We start from the raw sequence: 27,062 nt of genomic DNA, 5'->3' as shown, positions 1-27,062 counted from the left end.
AGTCCAAAGCTCTGTTTTTAATATAAAATCAGGCCCTTCGGTGGTCATATCACTAAAAATACAAAGATTTGAAAAAAATATGGAAGACAATTTCTATGGACTGGAATCTAGAGAATGCTAAAGTGATTCTGGTATTTTACTGACCTCTGCTGGTCTTTTTCTATCAAGAAAGTTAGAGAAAGGCAGTTGAACAGAAAAAAATGTCCCTAAGTGGAAGCAGACAAGTCCTAGGGCTGATCTCCAGAGCCCACATAGTACATACACCTATTAGTATGTAATAAGTATATACTAAAGTATATACAAGAGGTCTTGAATGCTCGACCTAAAAAGTCCATGTACTGAGTTAATTCTCAACAATTTAGTGCAAGCAGTTGGTGGTGATTGTTTTGCCTGGAGTGTCACATTTGGCATTTTTTCCCTTAGTTTCTTTAAATTATCTGATTTGATAACTGATACTGCATCACCACAAAACAAAGCTTACCAGGCATCACTTTCAATACATTTTGTGCTGTTCACATCCCAGAAAGCCACACGGAATGCTAATCTTTCTTTGACAAATCCTAAATTGAAAAAATCATTAGTATTATCAATAGGTCTGGCTTATGAATGAAAGTGCCTTTTGTGTCACTGATGGGTGCAGACTCTCTATAAGTCATCACTCATGCACTCTGTCACTCACCTTTGCACTCATGTATCAATCAGCAATCCACTGACTCATTTTTGGAAATTCAGCTTCTGACATTACCACAATAAAACACACACAAACTCAACAAATTATGCAAAATAAATTGAAAGAATGCAAGTAGAAAAAGGAAACACGCTGCTTCTAAACCCAGCAGGCATATGTTTACAATAACAAAACTAAACATAGCAGTGCGTGCCCATTTTGCAAAGGTATAGTATATCATTGTTTTAAAGTTCAAGCATGGCAGCCATATTTAGATCCAACGGGTTGGACTTCTTCGATTAGTAAAACAATTATAGACTTTGGGCAACAGCATTCCATAATGGTCTCTTAGTTTAGAGGAAGTATTTGTGTGGAATACAGTGTACTGAGGTATGAATGAGCAGCAAGCAGCCAACCAGTTAGCACTGCGTGGAGACCTGTAGTGTCCTCTTAAGAAACATCAGAATAACAAGAGAATAACAAAAGAATAAAAAGAGAAGCAAAGAAATAAAAGAGGAACAATAAAAGGAGAACATTCAAAGCTAAAAGACTAGTCAACCAGCCCTAAAACTGAAGTGAACTCATTTTCAGGAGAATGTACACATCTGATCACAAAAAGTGAAAACACATAGGCTAAAACAGACAATGACTGATGCAGACTGAACCATTATCCCTAGCAGTTTGTGCCAAGGATGGAAATAGAGTGTAAATGACACTCAGACAGACCAATGGCAGAACAGAATGGACCTAAAGGTCCTCTATGTATCTATACAGATATATACTTATATATTTTGGTTTATGTATTTTGATTGATTATGTTTATTACAAGATCCAGGGAGACATCTTAGAAGCGATTTTAGCAAAAATAATTGCATTCCAAATCTTCTCCCACTATGATTTGTCAGAGGCAGTAACTGGCACCAAAATCATTCCAACAAAGGTAATCTGATATTTCATTTAACAAAATACATATCTCTATACTTTGATACAGAGAAATAAAAATTTACCCTTAAAAGCTTATTGTTTTTAACATATGCTTAAAAGGCTTATGGTTTTATCACATACTTTTCACTATCGATATGTTAAACCTAATGAGTTTATCATAATTTTTCACAGTAAACAGCAAAAAGGTTTTGAAGAAATCAAGCACTAAGAAGCAAAAATCACCAACCATGGTTACCTAGTTGCAGTGGACCGGGCCCAAGTCACAATTTCAGCCTGCTCATGGTGGAGCCCGGGCCAGATAAAGGACTTAGATCAATGCGCTGACGAAGTACCTTGTGGTCAGGACATTGAAATGCAGAGTCCTTGTGTCAAGCTGCACAGGCCGGCATAGAGGAGCCGAGATTCAAGGTCCGGTGTATCACATAGCAACAGAGTTGATGAAGCTGTCAATGGGAACTTGCATTGCGAGGGCTTGTGCCATTGTCATGGAAACCATCAGTGGGTGCTTGCGAGGACTTGCGCTGTGATACGTCAGTGCCAAGAATGGGGTGCATTCCACTGGGCCAATGTTGAGCAGCATTGCCATCGAAGAAACCACTGATACCTGTATGGCCTTGTACAGTGATGCATCAGCATCAAGGGGCCAGATGCGTTCTGATGGTCTGGTGTCAGTGGTGAGCTGAGTCGAGCTACGTAGAGATGCGAAGAGCTGCATTGGCATTGAAGGAGCCTGTTATATCCCTGTGACTTTCAACAGGGGGCCAGGTGACTGACCCTTGGAGATTCTTAGGTGTACTGGGTCCACACAAGCAGGCTGGGTTCATCAGGGCATCTCACAGGAGCCGTAGACTTGTGGTGCAACAACAGCAAGCCTTGGGCAGCAAAGCATAGTTTGGGTAGCAGGGCAGACTCCATACTTGGGTAGTCCTTCAACCTGGTAGGGTCCACAGGTCCAGACGTGATCTCAAGAGTTGGGTCTGTGGGTCCACTATATGTACCTGGTGCCCACTTTGAAGTCAGAGAAGCTTCTGGAGTCCTCCTTCTACAGAGGAGTCTGAAATATCCTGCCTCCGTGCTCTGGCTCCAGCTTGTCTGGGGGCACAAAAGGGTGTGAAATCCTTTGTGAGTGTGCTGAGGCAGAGCTTTTGTGATGTGCAAGTGTGGTAGGTAACAGTTCCTCCCGCTTGTTTACTCAGAGTGGCCCATCCTACCAACACCTATCTTCCCATGTCACCAGTTGTTTGTATACACTTGGTTTTCAGTTTTTGTGTTTTAGAGGTGTTTGACCCCATCAAGCCTTTTGAATTTGAGGCAATCATGTGTACATTTTGGGATTTGTATATGGTTTATTTTCTTAATTCTAAATGTGAACCATTTGAGTTATATTTATTCTCATACTATGTTCTATACAATACATACTTGTAGCCCATTCTAAGATGGTGCTCAACTTCTTAGTGCGCTTTCTATGTTGTAAGACTGTTTGTACTTTGGGGCAGTCTAGTGGTCAAGGCCAATGGACCGAAACTTGTCTGAGTTTGTACCACACCAGACCCGGTTTCTGAAACAACCCTCCAGAGTGCGCATTTATATAAATCAATGTGTGTGTCTTTGACAAAGACCGGCAGGTCAAAACGCGTCAGTCTACAGATTAAATGTTGCAGCATATTCACATCCTGGAGTGCCAGCTCTTAAGATTGGCTGATCGCAGCAAAGATCCTTTTTATATAGTGGGTAGTTATAATTAGGACCTAGTTTCCATTGATGCCATTTGAGAAATCTTTAAGAAAATGTCAAGATTAGTAAACCACTCACTTTAGCTGCTAGGGTGATCTGTTGAGCGGGGGCTGAGAAAAATGTGGGGGTCCCAAAACGCATTTAACCCTCTATTAAATTCCGTAAGGATTTTGAACACGATGACAGCCTGGACTACTGGATGGAATTACAACACATTTCGCAGAAAGTTAGCTCTTGGTAAAAAAAAAGGCCTTTTTGTTATTTGGTGTAACCCCGTTCATTAGTTTTAGAGATATTAACCAAAATCCATATTTGTATATCAAGGGGCACTGACCATCCATGGAACCACCCACAGTAAATCCATGGCTCTATGTGCCACAGCAGGGCCCTGATTGGCTAGCCGCAAAAACAGTCCCTGGGACTGAAAAGAAGCATGCAAAAAAAATTAAAGGGTAGAGGTGCACTGACCCTGTGGATGTCTTAAAAATGATGTGAACGCATGTTTAATGGGCAGTAAAATGTGTGCAAATGTTTATTTGACACTCACAAAATCGTGGTGCCATTGCAGGGCTCTGTGCGGCCCCGGTGCAAATCCACGAACCGCGAAGTTAGATGAAGGGGCGCGCTGAGCGTCGTGGAGCATTTGCAAAAAAAACAACCAAATTGGACTTCTTCTCAGGAAGCATGGAAAGGGTTAAAGAAATACTGACCATTTAGAAGTGGTATAACAAGAAAGAAAGATGAAAGGAATGCTGTGATTTGCTAACTAGAACAGCTTCAATAAGAGCACATCATGAGGGATACCCATTTTTGCTTTACTGCTCAGAGAGGAGGTGGTTTGCAGGCGTTCTGACTGGAGATTTGGAAATAAAACAGATGTTATCAGACATAGAAATAAAACTGAGAGAACAGCAGGGAGCTTTTACAGGTATGTTAATTAGGTTGCAGTATATGAAAGTATATTTAGATAAAACATTGTGAGCTGAAAGAGAATGTGTACCTTCGAAGCACTTTACTAGATGGTAAAATAGAAGGGAGTTTAGATTAACTAAAATACAGTGAGTAGGAAAGGAGAAAGAGAAATTGGTATACTTTCAGAATTGGTATACTGAAAGTAGAGTAATTTTATTAAGACAGTATGAATGAATGTGTTTGAATTTAGGTTTGGGTGTTTGCTTATAATACGTATTTTGATGATATGTATTTTGAACATGCTCACACAGTCAAGCAGGAACTTACATATCCAGTTACTCTCCTACAAAGGCACTTATGTACCCACCACTAATGTAGCCAGAGAGTAACTGCAATACTCAATCACACACCCATAAAGCCATGCACACACCCACTTACACATCTATGCATCCAAGTTTGAGTACTAGTTCACCCTTAGAGACTGGGAGGACATGCTCAGAATGCAATCTGCACCACAAGAAGAGATTGAAGAGGACTACTTCTGCAATTTTGACAAGGAGAATCCTGATTGTAGTTGACCGCAGAATCAGGGCCCCAAAGGACAGGGGGTTTCAGAAGGAGAGAGAGGAATAGATAAATAAGTGGGTAAAGTCTTCAGAGGAGAGAGGGGACACCCCAGAGAGAGACTTCTCTATTGGGTATGATGCAGGAAGTACTGTCTCCTCCCAAACCTAGTCCTCTGAGGACCTCAAGGATAGACTGGCTGAGTGGGACTTGAGCCTGCAGCTAACCCAGCTGGGTGCAGAGGAAAGAAAATGTGAGACTAAGGGAACATTAAAAGAGAAAAGGGTCATGCTGGCTGGAGTGTTAAGTAGGTGCACTTGAATGTTAAATAGCTGTTAGAGTCTAGCAAAAAAGGTGTGAACACCACTACCGTGTCCAGTGCAGGAGACATAGTTCATATATTCAGAGACTTGGTGCCTCACTTTAAGGAGGGTCTTGATATCGGCAGGTTATTTCTGCCATAAGAAGTAGCTGTAGTGGTGCAGAGAATATTTTAGGAGGATTGTAGAGATGCCTTTGAAGTCATATTAGTGGGGATGGAATGGAAGGCATGCTGGCTCTAGAGCAGGGGAAGAGGTTGAGGTATCCCACTATATAGGGGTTCTTTGTCAGTAAGCATTAATTTACCCCAGAGGAGTGCAGTTTGAAATTCAGTGTTAGTCAGAAACTGCATGACTACTAATTTGAGGATTTTGTGGGGTAGTTTTCAAATGTTTGTAAAAAGTACTTCTGTTTTTTAGGAAGGTGTTTTTAACAGTTTAATACTTTTTCTTTTTTCAAATAGGACTGACTGAGAAGAAGCAACTTGAGGAACCTTTTCTTTAGACACTTATGGGAGTTATTTTAGCTTGATTATATGATACAGTTCAATGACATCTCCATAATCTCTTTTGAATGTAGTAGATGGATACTGTAATACTCATATATTTTCTCACATCTACTTCTATCCACTTTTTCAAACTGTCCACTTGTAGGAAATATTTCTTCCATCATGCAACTTTGATGTTAGAGAACATCTACATCTTTATAGTACACATTATTGTGTTTAAGATGTAATGTAGTTTAATTCAACTTCTTTACATCCACTAGTTCCTGCCAAATTTTGTTGTTTTTCATGGGCACACATTTACTAGAATAGCAAGTGGTTCTTCCAAATCTGTCTCTACACCCACAGTTTCAATATAGTGTCTAAAGTAAAATACACAACTGTACCTTTAAGCACTTTCAGAAGCTCAGTGTATGATACTTTTAATGTTAGAGTTTGCTTCAATGATAAAGTAATGTAAGTGATTCAGTAGAAATTCTGCACAACTCAGGGTTAGAAAGCAAGCCAGTGTTTCTAAATTTTACACAAGTACTTAAGCTCAACATGATGAGGATACCAGTACTCATGTATTACAATATTTGCAGAGGTGAAGTAAATGGACAACAGCACTGCAAGTTTATGAGTGTGTTCCTACTGTATCAATTTAATCCTGGCAAATCCTACAAATACTACTATACTCTCATTTATACACAGGAGCATGTCACACTTCCCTTGTAACTCTTCATCTATTTCTTCTTGTACGTTTCTAGGAATCATGTCTTCTTTTCTTATAGTGCTACTTTATGTTGTAAAAGTTCACGTTTTAGTATGTTTCTGAAAATAGTTAAATAGGTTATGTTAAGTTTGTTGATAGTTTGGTTTAAATTGTATTGTAAGGAGCAAAAGGAAAGATTCTTGTTAAGTTATGAATATATTTAATACTAAGTTAATGTAAGGGTCCCAAACACACCCATAGAGGTACTCAGGCATGTACTTACACAACTATAAAGTCATCCACATAGGTACAGTAGTAGGGTAAATGGAGCCACATTAGACATTTTTACAGTAGCAATCATGTGGCATTTTGCACAGTGAGTAATCATCTCTCTCAAATATTCACAGGCTGGAGGTATTCTGATGACCGCAGATGATGAACGATCTCTCAAAGGGACACTGGTAGTGGAATACTCTGCTGTACCTTTGAATGCTCTTTCATGAATTGCTTTTAAGTACTTCCAATTGGAACCTGTTCCATGTGAATACTTATTGGCAGTGATGCTGGGTAACTGTATGCTGCAAACATTACAATGCACAAATGTAGCTGCTACTTTCTTTTCCCTAGAAAGTATATTAAAGTGCTTCCAAACATCACTTTCTTTTCTGCTGTTGTTGAGATATACATGCATGTGTTTGAAAAGATTGTGGAGAAAATGATATTTGTAAATAGTTAATAATGATCAATTATAGTTAAATAAGTTGTTTTATTTCTTTTTATTGGCAGTAAGTGCAATCCTCAGTTTTCCTTAATTGCAATGAGATCATGTGCAGCTTTGGGTTTTTTCTACAGTCTTTATGATTGTTTTTTATCACTGTTCAATGATGTCTCCGTAAAATTCGTAAAGAAGCTGAAAATAGTAAAAAAGGGAAAATGAAATGGTTATTTATATTAATATATACGTTTACAGTATGAGAAATGTCTAGTTATTTCTTAGAATTATGTCTTTATGCTTTGTTGAAATTGCAAGTTACTTTTGTAATTCTATTAATTGTAAAATGAATACATATTTCAGTTTTTTCTTTTTATGCAGATCAATGGCACCAGATAGTGAGGTAATGTACTTTACTAATTAGTTCTTACAGTGCTGTTTCATAACTTTGGATTTTGAGCATGAACACCCAAGGACAGATTGTTGCAGTTACTAGCACACCTAAGCCCACATTAGTACAGCAACTCACACACCCAGCTACACTCAGACAGAGGTACTAACAGGCACAGTCTCATACTGATAGAGTCACTGACACACCTAGCCACACACCAATACAGTCACTGACACACCCAACTACACACTGATACAGCCACTGGCACATCCAGTGAAACTGTAACGGATCCAACATCACGCCCACGCACACACTGACACACACAGTGACTTTTCAATGCAGATATTGACTCACAAAGTCATACAGCAATGCAGACACTGACACACCCAGACAAACAGTAATGTATCCCATAACACACCCAAGCATTCTCTGAATCACACACTGACACACCCAGAGACTTACCAATGCAGACACTGTCACACCCAGGAATACAAGAATGCAAACACCGACACACCCATCCAAACACTAATGCATCCAATAAGACACCCAGACATACACTCATGCATATACTGACACACCCATGGATTTACCAATGCATACACTGACACACAACTGCAATGCAGACACTAATGCATCCAGCCAAGCATTAATGCATCCCATTACATAGCCAGGCATCCACTTACACATACACTGACACACCCAGGGACATAGCAATACAGACATTGACACACCCAGTCATACAGCAATTCAGACACTGACATAGCCAACCGAACATTAATGCATCCAATAACACGCCCAGGCATACACCGACGCATATACTGACACATCCAGGGAGATACCCATGCAGAGACTAACAAACCCAGGCATATAGCAGTGAAGACACTGACACACCCAGACAAACAGTAATGCATCCAATAACACATTCAGTAACACACTGATAGTTATGCTAACACACTGAGGCACATACTGATGCATAATCTAACACACCCAGGCACTCACTAATGCATACACTAACACACCTACGCAAACACTCATGCACATACTGATACAACCATTCTCACACTGATACAATCAGTGACACATAAAAACTCAGTTAGCTCTTTGTTTCAATAGATGGTGGTTCTAACAATAACAGGTTTTTTTTGTAGAAGGATTTTTAACTGTTTTGTCATTTGTTTCTTGTTTTTTTCATGAGCAAAAAGTAAACAAGGTGGTAAAAAGAGTAAAGATGGGGAAATGCAAAGAAGCAACTGCCTTCACTCTTCAACAAGCATTTTGTAGTCTTTAAATGCAGAAACAATTAATAAACTAACAGCTTCTTCACTGTATCCAAGAATGCACCCACTGAAGACATCTGTACAGCGACAAGCATGTGGTATTTTATGTAGTGATTAACCATGTCAGTTAATTCCTCAAAGGCAGCTGGTACTGTAAGGAGTGCAGCTGAAGATGGTTCTCCCAAGGCTGCTATAGAGGTCTTTTGTGCTGTTGCACCTGCTTTCTCTTACATCATCTGGTTATATATGTCACAGGAATCTTTTTTAGGTGCTTCAACATAGAACCTGTCCCATTCGAATATTTCTTTGTGGTGCATCTGGCCAACTACTAGCCACAAATTGTGCACTTAACATATAATGCCAATACCTTCTTTTCCCTAGAAGGTATAGTAAAGTGCTTCCACATATCTATTTCTTTACTGCAAGGTGGTGTGCATTCTTCTTTATCCTTCAGAGGTTGTGAATCCTCATCTTGGATGGATATCGCTTCAGCCATTGTCCAAAAGTACAGTAGTCCTGCTTCTCAATCCTCCTTGTCGAGACTTCACTGGAGAAGTAGTTGCTTTTGGTGTTGTTTTCCATGTAGAAGGGAGGGGTTTTAATGTATCCAATCAGAAGGCAAGGTTTAAGTGTGTTCTCAAGCTAATTTGCAAATCTGGGCCACAAATGTGCATATCTGTGAAACTGGTAAAATAAGTAAATGTTTTGAAAAACACATATAGGGTGGCATATATACTTGTAAATATGTTCACACTGATGTTAATAATGACAACAGAGGGCTGTATATATGCACAGTCATTTGTGAAATTTTCATAGAATTTGCGGACTCAGACTTGCGGAGTCATTCCGGTCATGTGATCAGGTGTAAAAACCATAAAGTAGCAGCCCGTCCCACGAAGGTACCGCGGTACCTCAAAAATATGTTCTTTAAATAAAATGTATTTACCTAAATTAAAAAGACTTCTTTAACTTTACATTAAGTACATATGTGAGATTTATACTTTTAAACATGTAAAAAGATTATTTGTAAAAAAAGAATATTTACAGTATTAAAAATAACTACATTCATAAAATAAAAGAAATTGAAAAAAAATTGTAATAGACTTAGCATTTAAAATAAAACCCTAAAATGTAACTAAAAAAGTAAACAGAAGGACATAATATTTTAGAAATGCAATTTAAAAAAAACTTTGAATTACACTGAAAGAAAACACTCTCCAGGTACATAAGAGAATACTACAACACTTACGAGCGATAAAGAATAATGATACAAGTTACCCAGTGGCAAGGCTTTATCAATGGTGATGAGAAAGACCACAGATATAGTGTGATAGATGGAGTGAAACAGGTTGAAAGAGGAGGGAGTAGAACGACAACATTGAGGATTTTGGAATCTAAATACATACTTTCACTAGATAGCAAGGAACCTAGAGGATTGAACCACGTACCCAGATCGGTCTACAGAGGGCTCTCACCTTTTATACCAGTTTTATGAACAATCTTGGGTTAAAAATTAACGCAAAGAAAAGTTTCATCATGCCATGCGGGAGAGGGAAAAATAAGAATAGAAGTTACCATGCGGGGGGAGCAGGATGGAAACCATTAACTCTTTTTGTTATCTGGATGTCCTTTTTAATCAAACCGGTTCTTGGGCACCAGCGATTAAGGCTAGGAGCCTCCTGTTTATGAAGTCCCCTGCGGTCTTAATAAACTTCACAAAAAGATTGGGGAGAAGGCCACCAGAAATTCTTCTAAAAATGTACCAAGCCAAATGTGTGAGCATAGCAGTCTTTGGGGCAGGCATTTGGGGCTTTCAAGAATGTACATTGATCCAATATATTGAAAACGCCTTTCTAAGATTTATTTTAGCGGTCCCAGCCAGTGCCCCAGTTTTTAATTGTCACAGCGAGTTAGGAGTACCATATATTTCCGATCTAATTAAGGTTCAACCTGTGTTGCTCTGGCCCAGAATTTGGATTTCTGCTAGCACTGGCCTAAACAGGGAAATAATAACTGATGCAATGAGATTAGAAAATGCCTGTAAGATCCCATGGCTAAAATATGTAAAAAAATGTATGAAGGACATCGGACACCCAGAGTTTTTTTCCTTACCCAAAAATATGAATTCTATCAACCGGAAGGATTTTTAAAAAATCTGTATGACCCATCTGGAAGAAAATAGGTTAACCCTGGAAATGAATAAACCTACGGTGGTCGAGCATCAAATAATTACTATAGCATATGACATTCAACCATATCTGACATGCATCTTGGGTGGATATGATAGATATCTACTAACAAGATTTAGATTTGGGACCTTCCAGCGCTTGATTAGCCACCCAGATATTAACAATTGGTCAAGGGAACTCTGCAGATGTCCTTGTGACAATATTTCCCTACAAACAACAATACATGTAATTTTATTCTGCAAATTTTATAACAATGAAAGGCGAAGATGGGTAATACCCCTACTAAAACAGAGAGGATGGAGACAATGTCGTCCTGCCTTTTTGCATTTACAGATGTTGGGAAACTGTTACTGCATTGGTTCCATGGTGGGCTTCTTAAAAACTGTACTCAGGACTAGGACATTTTTAAGTATTTAATTGCCAGACATAAAACATATCAGAAGGATTCGGTTGTGAGTTGGGATACACTATGTATAGTAATACAAATTTCGCTCTTTGGACGTAATAAAAATGATCTATTGTTTAAACAAACTTTTAAGAATCTTTATGAACTTGTATTTACTCTATATGTTTTAACGAATTTTAGATATAAAATGAAATGTTTTTTTATATGCCTGCTTTTATGATTTTAATGTTTAAAATCGAATAAAGCTTGTTTTGATTGATTGAACCACGATGCGGAAATGTATGTGCATTTCTAATGTGATAATTTTCTGCTGCCCAAACCACCCTAAAAGAATTTTAAGAATTTTGTTGTGTATATATTTTTTATATATTATCCTAATAGGCCTGTCAGTAATCCGCTTTGTAGCAAAGGTGCCATTTCTTTAACAGAAATACAACCTTTCAATATTTTCTATATGTGTTTCCCTACTGGGTAGTCAATATGTGGCGCACAAGATTAGAGTTCATGAAGACCTTTTAGAGCATTGATTTGAAAGGGCTGACTTAGTTCCAGAATCGTGATACGGGGGTAAGAAGTGAAAGGCCCACTGGAGAAGCACTGATCTGCAACTAGCTTCTTTAGTATACATTGCTCTTTTCTTAATTTATTTAAATGTAACTTTTTATTTTTGTACTTAGAAATTTCCCCAATAGGCCCACTTGGGCGTGATCAGAGTCTTTGATATTGAGTCACAGTGTGGCCTTTTTCCACTTGGAATAAGCAATGTTCTCTTGTTAAATAACGCCACAGAATCAAAATAGTGCTTCTTAACAATAGAGCTTATTCAGTTATGTATATTGGTTACGTTTTTGTAAACAGACTTCCTAGAATTGTATGAAAAAATACTGGTAGTGTTTCTATGCATACTACCTTGTTAAAACAAATATGACTATATAAGCACTTAGAAAATCTTATAGATTTCACTGCGTCACTTCGACGACCCTTTCTTGCATCAGAACGCCCCTCCTGCATACATTAAACCTGGCGCAGGTATAATTTGGCGCAGGGGTTTACAAAGTGACGCATCTACCTCAATGTGTCACTTTGTAAATATGGCGCAACATGGCACATTTTTTACACCGCTGGTGCATCACAAAAAGTGATGCAAGGGCCCATAAATAAGCTCCTTAGTATCTATTATGTAGTATCTTTGCCCTGTTGGAAACATTTTCTGCAGAACCAAAAAACTTGTGTGGAATATGCTGAGCACAAATCATCAACTGTCACCTACACACAGAGTTACTCTTCTATACAAAGATTTTTTTTTGTTTAACTTTGTTTTTATTGTTATTATTGTTATATTTTGCAGTACACATTATATTTGAGTATGATTGCAACTGAATACAATTTGAGTCTTAGCTTTCTACAACTAATGAAATTATAGCAGTCGACATTTCGATCGTTGTCATCTTATAGAAACTACATGTCTTAACAGTTGAGGTATCAATGTACCATACATGTTTAATCCATAAACAATGTACTTAACCCTTAACTTTTAACAAAGAACAATTTACCCCACACCCTGGAGCATTAACAGGAGATCCTTACGTCGCCACATGTAGCACATCCACACCCTCCCAGTTGCACCGCATTAGCCCGTCCATCCATGTCAGATGTGTGTAATGTGTGCCCACTTTCCCTCATTCTCCAATGTTGAACGTTCACAGTTCAGTTGGTGCAACATGGTGCTTGGGGGCTGAGAATGCATCCGTATAATGAGCAGGGAGGCATCAGGACGGGGAAAGAAAGAGTACGACACTTCATGATAGGTAGAGGGAGTGGATGAGGTACGTTGAGAGAGGAGAGATGGGAGTGGAAGGGGGGAAGGGCAAGAGAAATAGTGTTTCTGCCATAGTCTTGTGCAGGTTATCGTGGAGAGCTATGGGCCTTTCCCCCGGCCGAGTATTGTAGGTTATCTACTCTCGCCTATTCGTTGTCCTCCACAGATTGGTCAATCTGCACTTCCGTTCGGGCCCGCCAAGCTGTGCGGAAGTCTACCAATATGGCGTCCCACGCCGCCGCCCTGGGTGATCAGCGGGTACATTTTAGCTAGTGAAACTCTGCTGCGCTTACCATGCCATATGAATTGCAGCAGGTCTGATTCTAAAGCTTTAAAAAACGGCGGCTTAAGATGTAATTGTAAGTTTGTAAAATAATAAAGGAGGCGCGGTAGGACCACCATTTTTACCAGTGCAATCCTGCCTATAACCGCCAATGGCAGGGTGGTCCAGAAGGACATCTATGCCCTCACCGCTGTGGCGGCATGAACTAGGTTGCCCTCAAACAGGTCCTAGGAGTCCCTGTATATAAGGATCCTTAGATATTGGAATGCTTCAATCTGCCAGTGTACAGCTCTACCATGAACAACTAGTTGTGGGTCAGGAGTTGATTCTATAAATGGATATAGGCATGACTTTTCCCAATTCACTATCAGTCCCGACACCAAGGCGATCGTGAGCAGTGTGGCCTCAATTGTCGCACATGGCTGCCTCACATCTCTGAGATGTATCAACAGGTTGACCGCGTATAAGGAGACCGCATGCATGCAGTTTCCACACAGGATTCCCCGGTCAGCTTGCGTGGTACGAAGCGCCTCTGCCAGCGGCTCAAGGGCAAGCGCAAATAACAGTGGGGAGAGTGGGCAATCCTGTTTCGTGCCGCGCTCTATGGGAACCCGCTCTGATATGAATGGGCCTGTCTTGACCCTGCTTGTAGGCCGCGTGTAGAGTAGTTTAACGAGGCCCACAAATACCTCCCCCAATCCATATCTGTGCAGCACAGCAAATAGGAACTCCCACTCTAGGGTGTCAAACGCCTTCTCCAGGTCTAGCACAAGGCATCCAGCATGCACTCAGCTATCCCCGGCATAGCGTGCCACAAGAAAGAAACATCGCAGATTTAATGATGTACTTCGTGCTGGGACGAAACCATTTTGGTCTGTATGCAGTAGCTGAGGCACCCACGGAGCTAATCTGTTCGCTAGTATTTTAGCGAGCACCTTTCAGTCAGTGCTAAGTAATGCCAGTGGGCGATATGAACATATTAGTTCCAGATTCCTGTCGAGGCTGGGACAAGGACACTAGCAGGCACTCGCACAGCATTTCCGGGAGCGTGCCCACTTCCTGTGCATTTTGATATACTGCGAGAAGCCGCGGCGCCAGAGTCTGTTGGTAGGCCTTATAATATTTGGCCTGGTAGCCATCCGTGCCCAGCGCTTTACCTGTAGCTAACGAGCTTATGGCACTGTGCACTTTCAACAGTGCGAGTTGCTCGCTTAGTTCACTTCTTTGCCCCGCTGTGACCTGGCGCAAGGGCAAAGAAGCAAGGATGGTTTCTAAGTCCGTTAATGTTGCACGGCTTACCGATTGGTACACTCTGGTGTAAAGTGTGGTGAATTCCTCATGAATTTCATGCTGCCTAGTGAGCCACAGAACAGGTGCATTCACGCTCTCCTGGCCAGATCATGTGGGCCAGTAATCTGCCTGCTCTGTCTGCCGCCGCTGGTGTGCGTGCAGCATGTGACTCGTAATTCAAGCTGTGCAGTCGCTCTATCACCTCAGCGTGCTTAGCATGCTGCTCATTGATGCCCTGCTGTGTGTCATTATCCTGCACTAATTCAGCCTCAAGCCGGGTCAAGGTGTCCTCAATGCGCTTCACTTCCTCATATAGCTGTTTCCTGGTGCTCCACTCAACCCCATACAACACCCTCTGACCACTGCTTTGCCTGCGTCCCACAGAGTACCTACATCTGTGACTGACCCCGTATTACGCTCAAAGTATGTTTCTATCGCTTCAGTTACTGCTGCTCTAAACGATGGGTCCTCCAGTGCCAGAGGTTGAAGTCTTCACAGACGAGTAATGGGTCACCCATCCTCGCTTCGCAGTGTCATCACATGTGGACTGTGGTCAGATTGCATCTTGCCAAGATAGTCTGCAGTGAGACACTGTGTTAATAATGGCGCACTTGCAACAAAACGACAGCGTTGGCTGTTGCAGCCATCTGCGGCAGTGGTGGGAATTACCTGTCTAGTGTTGTGCCAAAGACCGAATTTAAGTCACCTCCCAGCAACCAAGGGATGTGGCACCAACGTGAGATTAGATCTGTTAGCGTCTGCCAGAAAGCCACTTGTTCTGTGTTTACAGCGTAAATGTATCCTAACACTATGTGCACCCCATTTAGATGGCCCTTTACAAGCACGTACCTACCATATGGTTCTATATCAGTCTCTTCTGACACGAACTGGATACCTGGCCGTATCCATATCAGGGCTCCCCAGGCATAGGCCGAGTAGCTAGTGGTTAATATTTGACCTCTCTACCTCTGTTGCAACCTACGGATTTCTGGCTGTGAGATGTGAGTTTCTTGTAGAAGTGCCACGTGGGCGGCATGCCGTTTAAGGTATCCATATCCTCCATATCTGCGGGCTGGTGTGTAGAGCCCCCTAACATTCCATGTGATTACGTTTGTTGGAGGCATAGGGAATGTTGAGGTGAGTGATGATTTTCGGGGGCTGGTGGCAGTGCAAGGAGTGTGGCGGCGACACATGTATCGTCTCGCAAGTACAATATGTAGCTGCAACATCCATATGGGTAGTGATTTCGTAACTGGAACAGGGAATGTGGGGGCAACCCCTATACGGTTCAACTGGGGTAGAGCAGAGAGACAACGTGTGTCCACCCAAACTATCAAAAATGCCATACGGCAACTCACGGCAACGCTCGCTGTTTGGAATCCTACTATAGGGTGGGGTGGGCGAAGCTGGCAGAGAGTGGGATGCGTGGCACTGGATCGGCACTACACACGGTAGTGTGTGCGCAGTGCTGCATTGCACATCTTGTATCAGTAACCTGCATTCTAGGGCACCCACATTACCATGCAGGCCTAACAAAATATTCTAGTCCATATAATGCCACAAGGCAGCCTGTGTGCGAACCGTATGTGTAGCACTAGTGTCCCATAACCCTGTAAATTCGCAACCCGATACTAGCGTGACCATGCACTACTGTGTGCTGTTACATTAGATCATCCGCAGTCTGAGGCGTCGTCACTTAGAGATTGTTCAGAAGAGGCATCAGCATCCCAACTACTCTGATGATCTCTCAAGTCTGCCACTGCCTGAAGTGCGTCTCTCCTCTCTCGGAGTACCTGCTCATGATCGGGTGCAGCTGAGGTCTGTACCGATGACTTCGCTGCTCGTGGCCCACGCCTGGTCCCGCGGCTTCTCCAAGTGCCCCTTCGTGAGCCTGTTCTGCCTTGTCTTTGGCTCAGCGAGATGTGATGCCCTATGGACTCGAGTCACTTCCATGCATCTACTGCCGTGCTGGAGAAATGCGTGAAGCCATCTGCCACCACCCGCAGCCTGGCCAGAAACATGAGGGAGTATTCCAGATGTAAATCCCTCATTCGTCGCTTGACTATGAGGAAGGCACTCCGCTGTCGTTGCACACTAAGGGCATGGTCTGGGAAGAAGAAGACCTGCGAGTTGCTCACCTTTATCGCTTCCATTTTCTGGCATCCTGGAGCACTGTGTCTCTATCCTTGAAATTCGTGAGGCGAATCAGGAAAGGTCTTGGCCCAGCACCCGCCTGAAGCGGGCCCGATGGCACCCTGTGTGCCCTCTCCACCATGAAGAAAGGAGAGAGCACCTCTTCAGGCAACAATGATTTCAGCCAGGCTTCAGCGTACGCCAGTGCGTCTCCGCCTTCTATACCGTCTGGTAAACCCACCACGTGCACATCGTTTCGCTGTGATCGGCCCTCCACGTCATCCATTCTGCGCTCCAGGGAGTGGAATCTGGCCATAAGGGCACGTACTTCCTCGGTCACCTCCGCGGCCACTGGGGTGACCTCCCTCATCTCTTTTTCCAGCTCATGAACCCTCAAAGTCAGCTTTCTGTGGTCAGCATGTAGGAGCATGAAATCTGATGTTACCTTGTCAATGTGGCTTTTCGAGAGATGTGCGAGTTTGTATTAACACTTTAGTGATCTGCGTCACTGCTTGAAGCACAGAGTCTATCTTTGATTCCAGACTGGTGGCTCTGGAGGCACCCGGCATTTCGGATTCTTGGTCTGACTAGGCTGGGCCCATCACTGAGCATGTGGGAGCTGTCCCTGTGCCCGTGCGCTGTCTGCCCATTTCACTGAGATAATAACGTCTCTTGCGCGGGGATTGGGATAGTGTCTTATACCCTTCTCACCTGACTGTACTTCGAGAGGATTTCACCTGCATGTCTTGATGGGCAGCCGCACAACAGGCGCAAACCTACTTGTTCGTGCGTCTGATCCAGCCTCGTCCGCAGGCCAGGTCTGTGCGCTTAATCCGCCAGGCCGGGATGAGTAGGCTGCTTGTGACCTCTGTATTACACCCCAGAGTGTGATTGCGTGCTCTGTATTGTACTGTGCTTTTTTCAGTTAGGATAGGATAGTGAGGATGAATAGGCGCCTGCACGGAAGTGCCTAACGCCAAGGGCAGGCGTTGCCCAGCACACTGATGGTGTATGACCTCTGGCTCTAATGTAGGCACTAGGACAGTATACACTACTGCTGCATATTTCTATGGGGGCCCAACCCGTCAGCCTTATATGTGCTTCTTCTTGTAACAACGTACGTCTCACAGCCGCAGGGCACAGCGCCACACCGACCCACAGACAGGCTTCAGAGATTCTCACTGCTGCTTTGCGCACTCTCCCAGTGCCCAGATTAAAGGAGGGGGGGCTTCAACACGTCGTCCCGGGCAGTGTTCTATTAACCAGCACGTACCTCCCCGTCCAAGGTACACACTCACTTGCGGCGCGCAGCTTGATCTGGGTCCTCGATGCCAATGGAGACCTTGCACGTTCCCCTTAGTTCTACTGCGCCTCCCTAACAAATGGAGTATAGGCCCCTGCAATGCCTTTCTCCACAGGCACAGTGGGCACTAGCAGCACGCCCCATGGCCGAAAGCGCATCAGGCAATGATCTGTCGAGGATCGACGTTGCTCCTCACTCCACCACAGCGCCTGGCCAACGCCAAGCGGGGGCCATTACACACACCTGCACGCTCGCCGCCTCGACCAGTCACAGGCCGGTGTCCGCTCTTCCACTGCTTGCAGCTTCTTCCTGGCAGTTCCAGAGTACTGCCTGCATTCAGGGGTTATCGCTAAAAAGCGAGGTCTCACCCGGTCGTCTGCGCCACCCGGGCACCCTTCGCTCTGCTTCAGGACCTTGTGGCCGCTCTCAGCCAGACTTGCCGGATCTGGGGATCTCCTCACATGCCAAAGTGTTGCCGCAACTCGGTAATCCACAGACCGGCTGTATCATGGTCTCGGTGACCCGCCGCCCCCAGTCGCCGTACAGCTCTTGGCCCGGTCCAATGGCGCTGTTTCTGCGTAGACGGCCATTCCTTAGTGAATATGGCAATCAGAGGTCCCAAACTTGCTGAATTTGCCCACGTTTGAACCCTTGCCCCTGTGGGCTGCCTCAGTCGACTCGATGATGCTGCCACATGCAGGATAAGTGCTGGATCTGCTGATCACAGGACGGAGCCTCATTAGAGTGCGTCCGCCATCATGGCCAGCTAGCCCCTCCCTACTCTATACAAAGATTCATAACGTGTTCAACACCTCTACACACCTACGATGCATTAGGAGCACATGCATTTTATAAACACTTACACCCATTAGCCGGACACAGACTGTACAATATTAGGCAGAAAAATAATATGGTAGCTACCCACTACTATGTAAACTATATAAGAAACGAACACACTCATTGGATGATGTCATCAGTGATGTCATCAATCATGTAGATTGAGATGTTATCAGCAATGCCATAATGTCATAGGACGTGTCATGAGTGATGTAATATGTGAGGCCATAAGCAGTTCATGGTGGGGGTGCAAGTTATTGTTCGCTTTTTTGTTCAAAACGTTAATGTTGTCACTGACATAGTCAGCTAAATATAACATTACTTTAACCATATTTTTCCAGTGAAGATAAAGTCCAGCGTTGTAAGGTTCCTAAAAATGGCCTGTGTGGTACTTACTTGAGTGGTAAAGACTGTCAATAAGGTACGGCGTGGTAAGTACTATCTCATTGGCACTGAAGAGGTAGGTAAAATGGCACAGAAGAGGTTTTCAGAAAAAATGCATTTTGAGCAAAGTAAATAGGTGACACGAATGTTGATTAGAAAACAATGTACAGGTCGAAATATATGGCTGCATTAATATGGAATAAATCAGCAACTACAGTTAGATTGGTGCCTAAAACATGCTTAGAGCAATTGTTTAATAATTTAAATTGAAGCATTTACAAAAATAGGTTTAAAACGCGGCTTTCTGCCATTTGTGTTACACCTAATATTACATGAATGATTTAATATAAATAAATCAGAAGAAAGTATTTCAGTGTAATCTCTCAGTATTTGGTGTTCCAAAAGTGGCAGGGACTGCCATGGAAGGTGATGATGGAAAAGCTATTAATGGACATTTCATAGCGACTATGCCCTCTAGGCGAATTGATCATCATTGAAAGAATAATTATGGATATCAAACATGTGCTTCAATCCTTCAAAATGTACAACATGACGAAAAATCAAGAACAATGATACTTGATATTAAGAATGCCTTGCATTGTGCTCACATCCCATGTATGAAAAGTTGCCATTAAATAAAATACATGTCATTACAAAGGCATCCCTTACCAGGATAACTCTACATTGTACTCATATACAGGCCTTTTTAATTTTGCACTGGTTTTCTGCTGATATTATTCACATTACTTTCCTAATTTTGCTATTCATTCCAGCACATCATCGACCTGAACCATAGTGTTCCAAGGAGCATTGAAACAAGACCTATGATTTAATTAAGTAATCATATTCGCACATTTTGTTATACCATGCGGTTCTAAAGATTAGAGTGTTATACCATTTTTGAACCATTTCCTTCGGCACTGGAGCAGTAGTAATAATAACTAGTGTTTACACAGTGCTGCACAACACATTTGTAAAAGTACTTTAAGTTAGGCCTGGACCCGGTTAAGGAGCCGAAGGGTACTTTGGCACTGAGTAAATGTAAAGAAACGAAAAACTCCTCTAGCCATCAATTAAAAAAGAAAACTGTTCTTACAAAGAACATATATTAGTCATGCCCTCGATTAGAAATTAGTATTTGTACGACATTTTGGAAAAAACAAATTTCAAGCATGGCATTGTTAAAATAAAAGCAATATGGAAATTTTTAACGGAAATGTGAATTAGTGGTACTTGTGGGAACACTCCTTTTTGCGTGATAAATATGAACAAACGTGATATCCTACTTGTGATAGAAAAGTGCATGTTTGTGTTACGTTGATTACAAGTTCATATGCATGAACCCTACACTGCGAAAGATGCTGGGGAAGAATGGGAGTCCTGTATATTAATCACTGCAGTAGTCTCCAGGGGGCAATAGTGAATGATTATTGAAAACTTCAGTCCAGGAAGGGTTTTTGAGTTTTTATCCTTACTTATAAAGCACAAACATATCATCCCCTTAAGGGTTTCAAGGCTCTGGGATCATTGGAGAGATTAAGGGCCTCATGTAGGTGGCATACACTTTACCGATTCTAAAATACCGAATCATATCGATTCGGTATTTAAGAATCGGTAAAGTGTATGTAGGTAAAAATTCGGTAAATGTTACCGAATCGGAGTGAGTCGGTAATTACCGAATCGGTATTTACCGATTCGGTAATGAGGCATACCTTCCCATTGAGGGGAAGGTATGCCTCATTACCGAATCGGTAAATACCAATTCGGTAATGGGGGAGCACATGCAAGGGTGGCAGGGTGTCACATTGACACCCTGTTACACCCCTGATTCGGCCATGTGTGCACATGTGGCACACATACATGCCCTAAGGGCATGTATGTCTGCCACATGTGCACACTTCTAAGCGCTTTTAAATGCTTTTACTCATCCATACTTTATTTACCACCAACTATTAGTTGGTGGTAAATACCGACTCTAAACAACACCCACACAGTCCCCCTACATCTGATTTCTGTATTCGGAATTTACCGAATCGGTAAAATTACCGATTCGGTAAAATTACCGATTCGGTAATTTTACCGATTCGGTAAATTCCGAATACAGAAATTCACCCCCTACATACCAAAAGCCAAAATACCGGTCGGTAACGGTATAATTACCGAAAATCGGCCATTACCGACCGGTATTTGGCTACCTACATGAGGCCCTAAGTGAGCTATTGCCCAGAGTCACATGATGCTGAGATGAGCTGCGCCGGCGCCAGGGATCGAGCCACTCTGGCCGCTGCACCACACCTCTCCCTGAATGAGAGAAAATAGTGCAATAATACGCAAAGTTCCTTGTTTTCTCTCTAGATCAGTGCTTCACAAACTTTTTAGAACCATGACCCGATTTTTAGAATGACAAACTTTCACAACCCACCTAGCTTTATCTTTAAACAGTGAGGATGATTTTTTTATGTAATAGTAGATATGCTTTTAAAAATGCCTTTGAATTTTGAAGATAACATAAGGACCTATTACGATGTCAGTCGGAAAGCCTCTGTTGGTTTCAACTCTGACCGGCTGATTACAATAAAGCTGGTCATAATTGAAACCGGCCATTCCGGCTGGATTCCGACAGGCTCAAGGAGCCCGTCAGCCAGTCGGAGGCCGACTTGTAATCCATATGGATGGCATTTTACGCCGCCCGGATTACAATGCACGGTTTCCGACAAGCTTTCCATGCCAGGCTTTCTAACATGCAAATCCTGTTGGAAAGAATGTTTGGGGGCCCCTAGCAGGGCCCCCTACTGTTTGCGACCTCTGGTTGGATCCCCACACCTTGTGGTAGGCACTTTGCCATGGGGTGCAGGGATTAACACAATCTCCTATTTCTCTATGGGAGCTTGTGATACGGACGTAACACAAGCTCCTATAGGAAAATGTGAGTATTTAGGCGGTCAGGACCAGCGGTTGGACGGTCCTGATGACATGCCCTGGAGTCTCAGTGACCCCTCTGAGAGAGTCCGCAGCCTATAGGGAGTCACACACAGCGCAGGTGTGGGAACGACACCTTTTCCACTGGGATCACAGCACACCGGACGTTGAACACTGTTTTTCCGTGTCTCCCGATAAGATTCCTTCTCCCTCCGCCACCTCTTTCCCTCTTTCATTCTTGGTCATCCTCTCCTGCTCCTATCCTCTCTCCCCAAAATCTCCCCCCTTGCCTGCTTCTTCCCTTAGTAATTGTTTTTAACGCATGCAACTGTGCTCCATCAACTGGTATCTATGCTCTGAAACTGTGCATCTTGCAACAATGTAACTTGTAACTGTGCTATGAAACAATGCTTGTCCTCATGTAAAGCGCTCTGAAACCTCCAGGTCTAGCCAGCGCTATATAAAACTTTTCAAATAAATAAATAAATAAAATCGTAACGAAGCCCATAGTCTTTGCAATTGTTTGCTTGCCTCGCTAACAGCAATTGTTTGTAAATATGTCACAACCTTCACCATTCTTTTTTAGATGTCTTTATTGAATGTGTCCAAGAAATTCATCTGTCCAGAGAAGTAGCATAGGAGTAGCACTGGAGTAGGTAAACGTTTCAGAGTGGAGTGCCGACCTGTGGAATCTGTTAACTTAACCCTTTCTGCAGCAGAGTGTGGGTTAAGACCACATATCTATTTTTGTATAAAAACATATTTATGTATATATATATATATATTTTATGCACACAAAACTATTGAAATTTAGCACACAGCTACTCAGACACCATTCACAGACCCATGCAGCAAATCCATTGACAGGCCTATACAGCCACTCACACACCCACTAGCAGATCCATACAGCCACCCACTCACACACCCATACAGCCATTCAGACACCCACTCACACACTGATACAGTCACAAAGCCAGTAGTAGTACAGAAACACTGGTAACTTAACTTATGGTGTAGCTTAATGTATAGCTTTAAGTCTATGAAAGGTTTTCAAAACACACTTACTGGATGATGTCATCAGTGATGTCATTTGAGATGTCATCAGTGAAGTCATCAGTGATGTCACTAACTATGTAATGAGAGATGCAATATGTGAGGTCATAAGCAGTGCATTGTGGTGGCGAAAGTTGTAGTTAGCTCTGGGATCTATAACTGCTGAATTTCACTGGTTTTGTACGAGTGGAATCTGAGCCTAGCTACAATGTCCCTGTAACCTTTGTTCTTTCAGTGAATTTCCAAGTTTTTTAAATTCTATTTCTTAACTATAACATCCCTGTAACTTTTGTATTTCATAACTTTAACATCTCTTTAACTTGCGTTTTTTTAGTGAATTTCAGATTTTTTTAAATCTCATTTCCTAACTATAAGATCCCTGTAACCTTTGTTTTTTAAGTGAATTTCTAAGGTTTTCTAATTTTATTTCCTAACTCTATTCTGTAACCTTTGAGAGTGAGTGTGTAAGTTGCTGTATGGATCTGTGAGTGGGTGTGTGATTCTTTGTGTAGGCATGTGAATGGCTGTATGGATTAATGAGTAGGTGTGCTAGTGGCTGTATGGGTCTGTGAGTTGGTGAGTTGCTGTGTTGGTGTGTGACTAGGTTTGTAAGTGGCTGTATGGATCTGTGAGTGGTTGTATGATTGGCTGTATGGGTCTGTAAATGGTTGTGTGAGTAGCTGTATGGATTTGTAAGTGGGTGTGTGAGTGGCTGTATTGATCTGCAAGTAGGTGTGAGTGACTGTATGGGTGTATGAGTGGGTGCGTGAGTAGTTTTCTGGATGTGTGACTGGGTGTGTGAGTGGCTGTATGGTCTGTGAGTGGATGCATGAGTGGTTATGTGGCTCGGTCAGTGGCTGTATGGGTGTGTGTTTAGGTGTGTGAGTGGCTGTGTGGGTATGTGGGTGTATGTGAGAGTGGCTTAATGGGTGTGCAAGTGGATGTCTCGGTGTTAGTGTGGGTGTGTCAGTAGCTGTGTGAGTGATTGGGCCAGAATGGAACCTCGCCTGCCCCTTTCTCCAACAAGAGTCCACAGTTTTGCACAAAATGTCTGCTCAACCAGTGTACTTTCTACTGCTTAATTAGTAAGTGTTCTCTTGTTGGGTAATAACTAGTGCATATTCTACACTACAGCTGCATAATGGACTACAAGGAAAAGTCTCCAGTGATTTTGTGTGCATGTAATTTCAGTAATGTGATTGTTCCTCAAGCGTCTTGATCCTCAAATTTGTAATAACATGGGGGAATACCTTTGCATATTATTAAGGAAAATGGGGAAGGCCAAACGGGTGGAGCTTGCAGATGATTTTGGGCGTTTGCATACTCAAGGTAATAAAAGGGGAACCATGGGCTCTGCTCTCAAGACAAGAAGAGGACAAGGAGGGGAGAGGAGTTGGCCTAACGGTTGGGGCGCTCGACCTCGGACCTGGGGAACTGGGTTCGAGTCTTGGTAATGACGCCGAACATCCTGGGCAAATCGCTTAATCTCCCCGTGCCTAACAAAAAATGAATGTGTGTCCTCATGTAACGTAACTGGTGCTATGTAAAGCGCTCTGATACCCAATTGGATTCGGGTCAAGTTCGCGCTATATAAAACTCTGCAAAAAAAAGAAAAAAAAGAAAGAAAGGTACCACTCTTCTCAGACACCACAGATCAGATTGTGCTCCAATAGATAAATGATACGTTCACCTCCATCAAGGATTTCAGATTGTTTTTCAACGTGGAATATGAGAGGAAACCCACTTGCTTTGCCTCCACCAAGCCAAAGATCATTTGTGCCTTACAGAAGGTGAGCTTCAACTGGGGCAACTGCTGTTTTTATATTCGTAAGTACTTTCTGTTAAGGTTAATTTCTGTGAAATGAACATCAGGGTCAGAATGGAACCTCATTTCTTCCAAGAAGAGTTCATAGTTTTGCGGAAAATTTCTACCAACTGGAGTACTTTTTATTGGTAACTTAGTAAGTGCTACCTAGTTGGGTAAATGTCTAGTGCATATTCTTCGCTACAGCTACATAAATGACCACGAGGGAATGTCTCCAGTGACCTTCTGTGCATGGAATTTCAGCAATGTGATTGTTTCTGTATTGTCTTCATCCACAAATCTGTGAATCCTCATCACGAGAAGATGATGAGACTACCAAGAGGTGAACCTCCACCAAACTGATGTGCTTGCTCTTAACTATATAAAGTAGGTGCTTGTTTGCTTCATTGAAATGTCCTCATATTCTTCTGAATCAAGAACGCATCATCTAAATCGGCAGGAAACACACTTGGGGGCTTTTGGTAAACTGTCCATCAACGTGAGAAAAGGTGGGAAGACCTTTGCATATTACTAAGGAAAATGGGAGGGGGCCAAATGAGGGTAGCTTGCTGAGAAATGCTTCCATTATCATACTCGGGGCAATTAAAAGGGAGTACTATGGACTCCGCTCTCAAAGGAGATAGCCCCACTTGGGGCCTATTTTTGCCCCGACCACCCCATCCCCCAGGGCCTTGCCTTTTCAAGCTGGGTCCCCTGGAACCCACCCAGGGCACTCAGTCTGCAGTGTTTGGGACTGTGGGGGGACCCTCAATTACCCTGCATTCTCTGAAGACTCCCTGCCTCCAGCGGGAGCCTACATTGCTCCCAAATGTAGGGAGTAGCCAAAAATGCTGCTCCCTGCATGTGGGAGCAATTCTTTTATTTGTTTTCCTGCTCACTTGACAGAGGGCAGGCAAACAGATGAAAAGTCTGCTCCCAGCTGGGGGGAGCAGTTTTCCTGCTTTTTTCCTGTTTTCCATTATTTTACTTTTATTTTTGTGGGGATTCATTAATCTTCACAACTTGTCCCTTGACAATTACATAAACATTTTTTTTTGGTGCTGGCTGAGTCCCTGGGGGACCCACCACCAGGCATAGGGGGTCAGGGTATTCCTACCTTGCCTATTCCCTTTACTCACATGACCGTACACACTTGAACCTACTCATAAATCCCTACAGACACTCTCAAACCCACTCACATACCCATTCACATACTCATACCCACTTACATACCCATACACTCACCCTGTTATACCCACACATACACCTATATGTTATAGTTAGGAAATAGAATTTTTTTTTAAACCTAAGAAAAGCACTGAAAATCCAAAGGTTACGCGGACATTATAGTTTCAAAATAGAATAAGTAACACCCCAGAAAATCACCGAAAAAAACTAAGTTTACATGGACATTATAGTTAGGCTCACATTTCACTTGCACAAAACCATAGAAAATCAGTAGTTATATTTACCTGAGCTAAGTATGACTTATGCCCCGCAATGCACTGCTTATGACCCCACATATTACATCACTCATGCCATAGCCAGTGACATCACTGATGACATCTCATATTAAATCACTGATGACATCACTGATGACATCATCTACAGGACCTCTCACACACCCACCCAAACCTCCATATAACCTCTCATACGAGCACTCTCATACCCACACAACCACTCACATACCCACTCACAGACCAACAGCAGTACTTGCACGCCCACTCACTCTTCCATAGTCACTCACACACCCACTTACTCACTCAGACAGCCACTTATACAACCATTCACTCACCCATACATCACTCATACAACCAGTCACTAATACAGCTAGTCATATAGCCAAACACTTGCCATATAGCTACTCACACACCTACTTATTTACCTACACGTTCACTCACACACCTACTCACTCACCTA

This window comes from Triturus cristatus, chromosome 3_1 (assembly GCF_964204655.1).
Source record: "Triturus cristatus chromosome 3_1, aTriCri1.1, whole genome shotgun sequence".
Classification (NCBI taxonomy): domain Eukaryota; kingdom Metazoa; phylum Chordata; class Amphibia; order Caudata; family Salamandridae; genus Triturus; species Triturus cristatus.
This window is presented reverse-complemented; position numbering follows the sequence as displayed.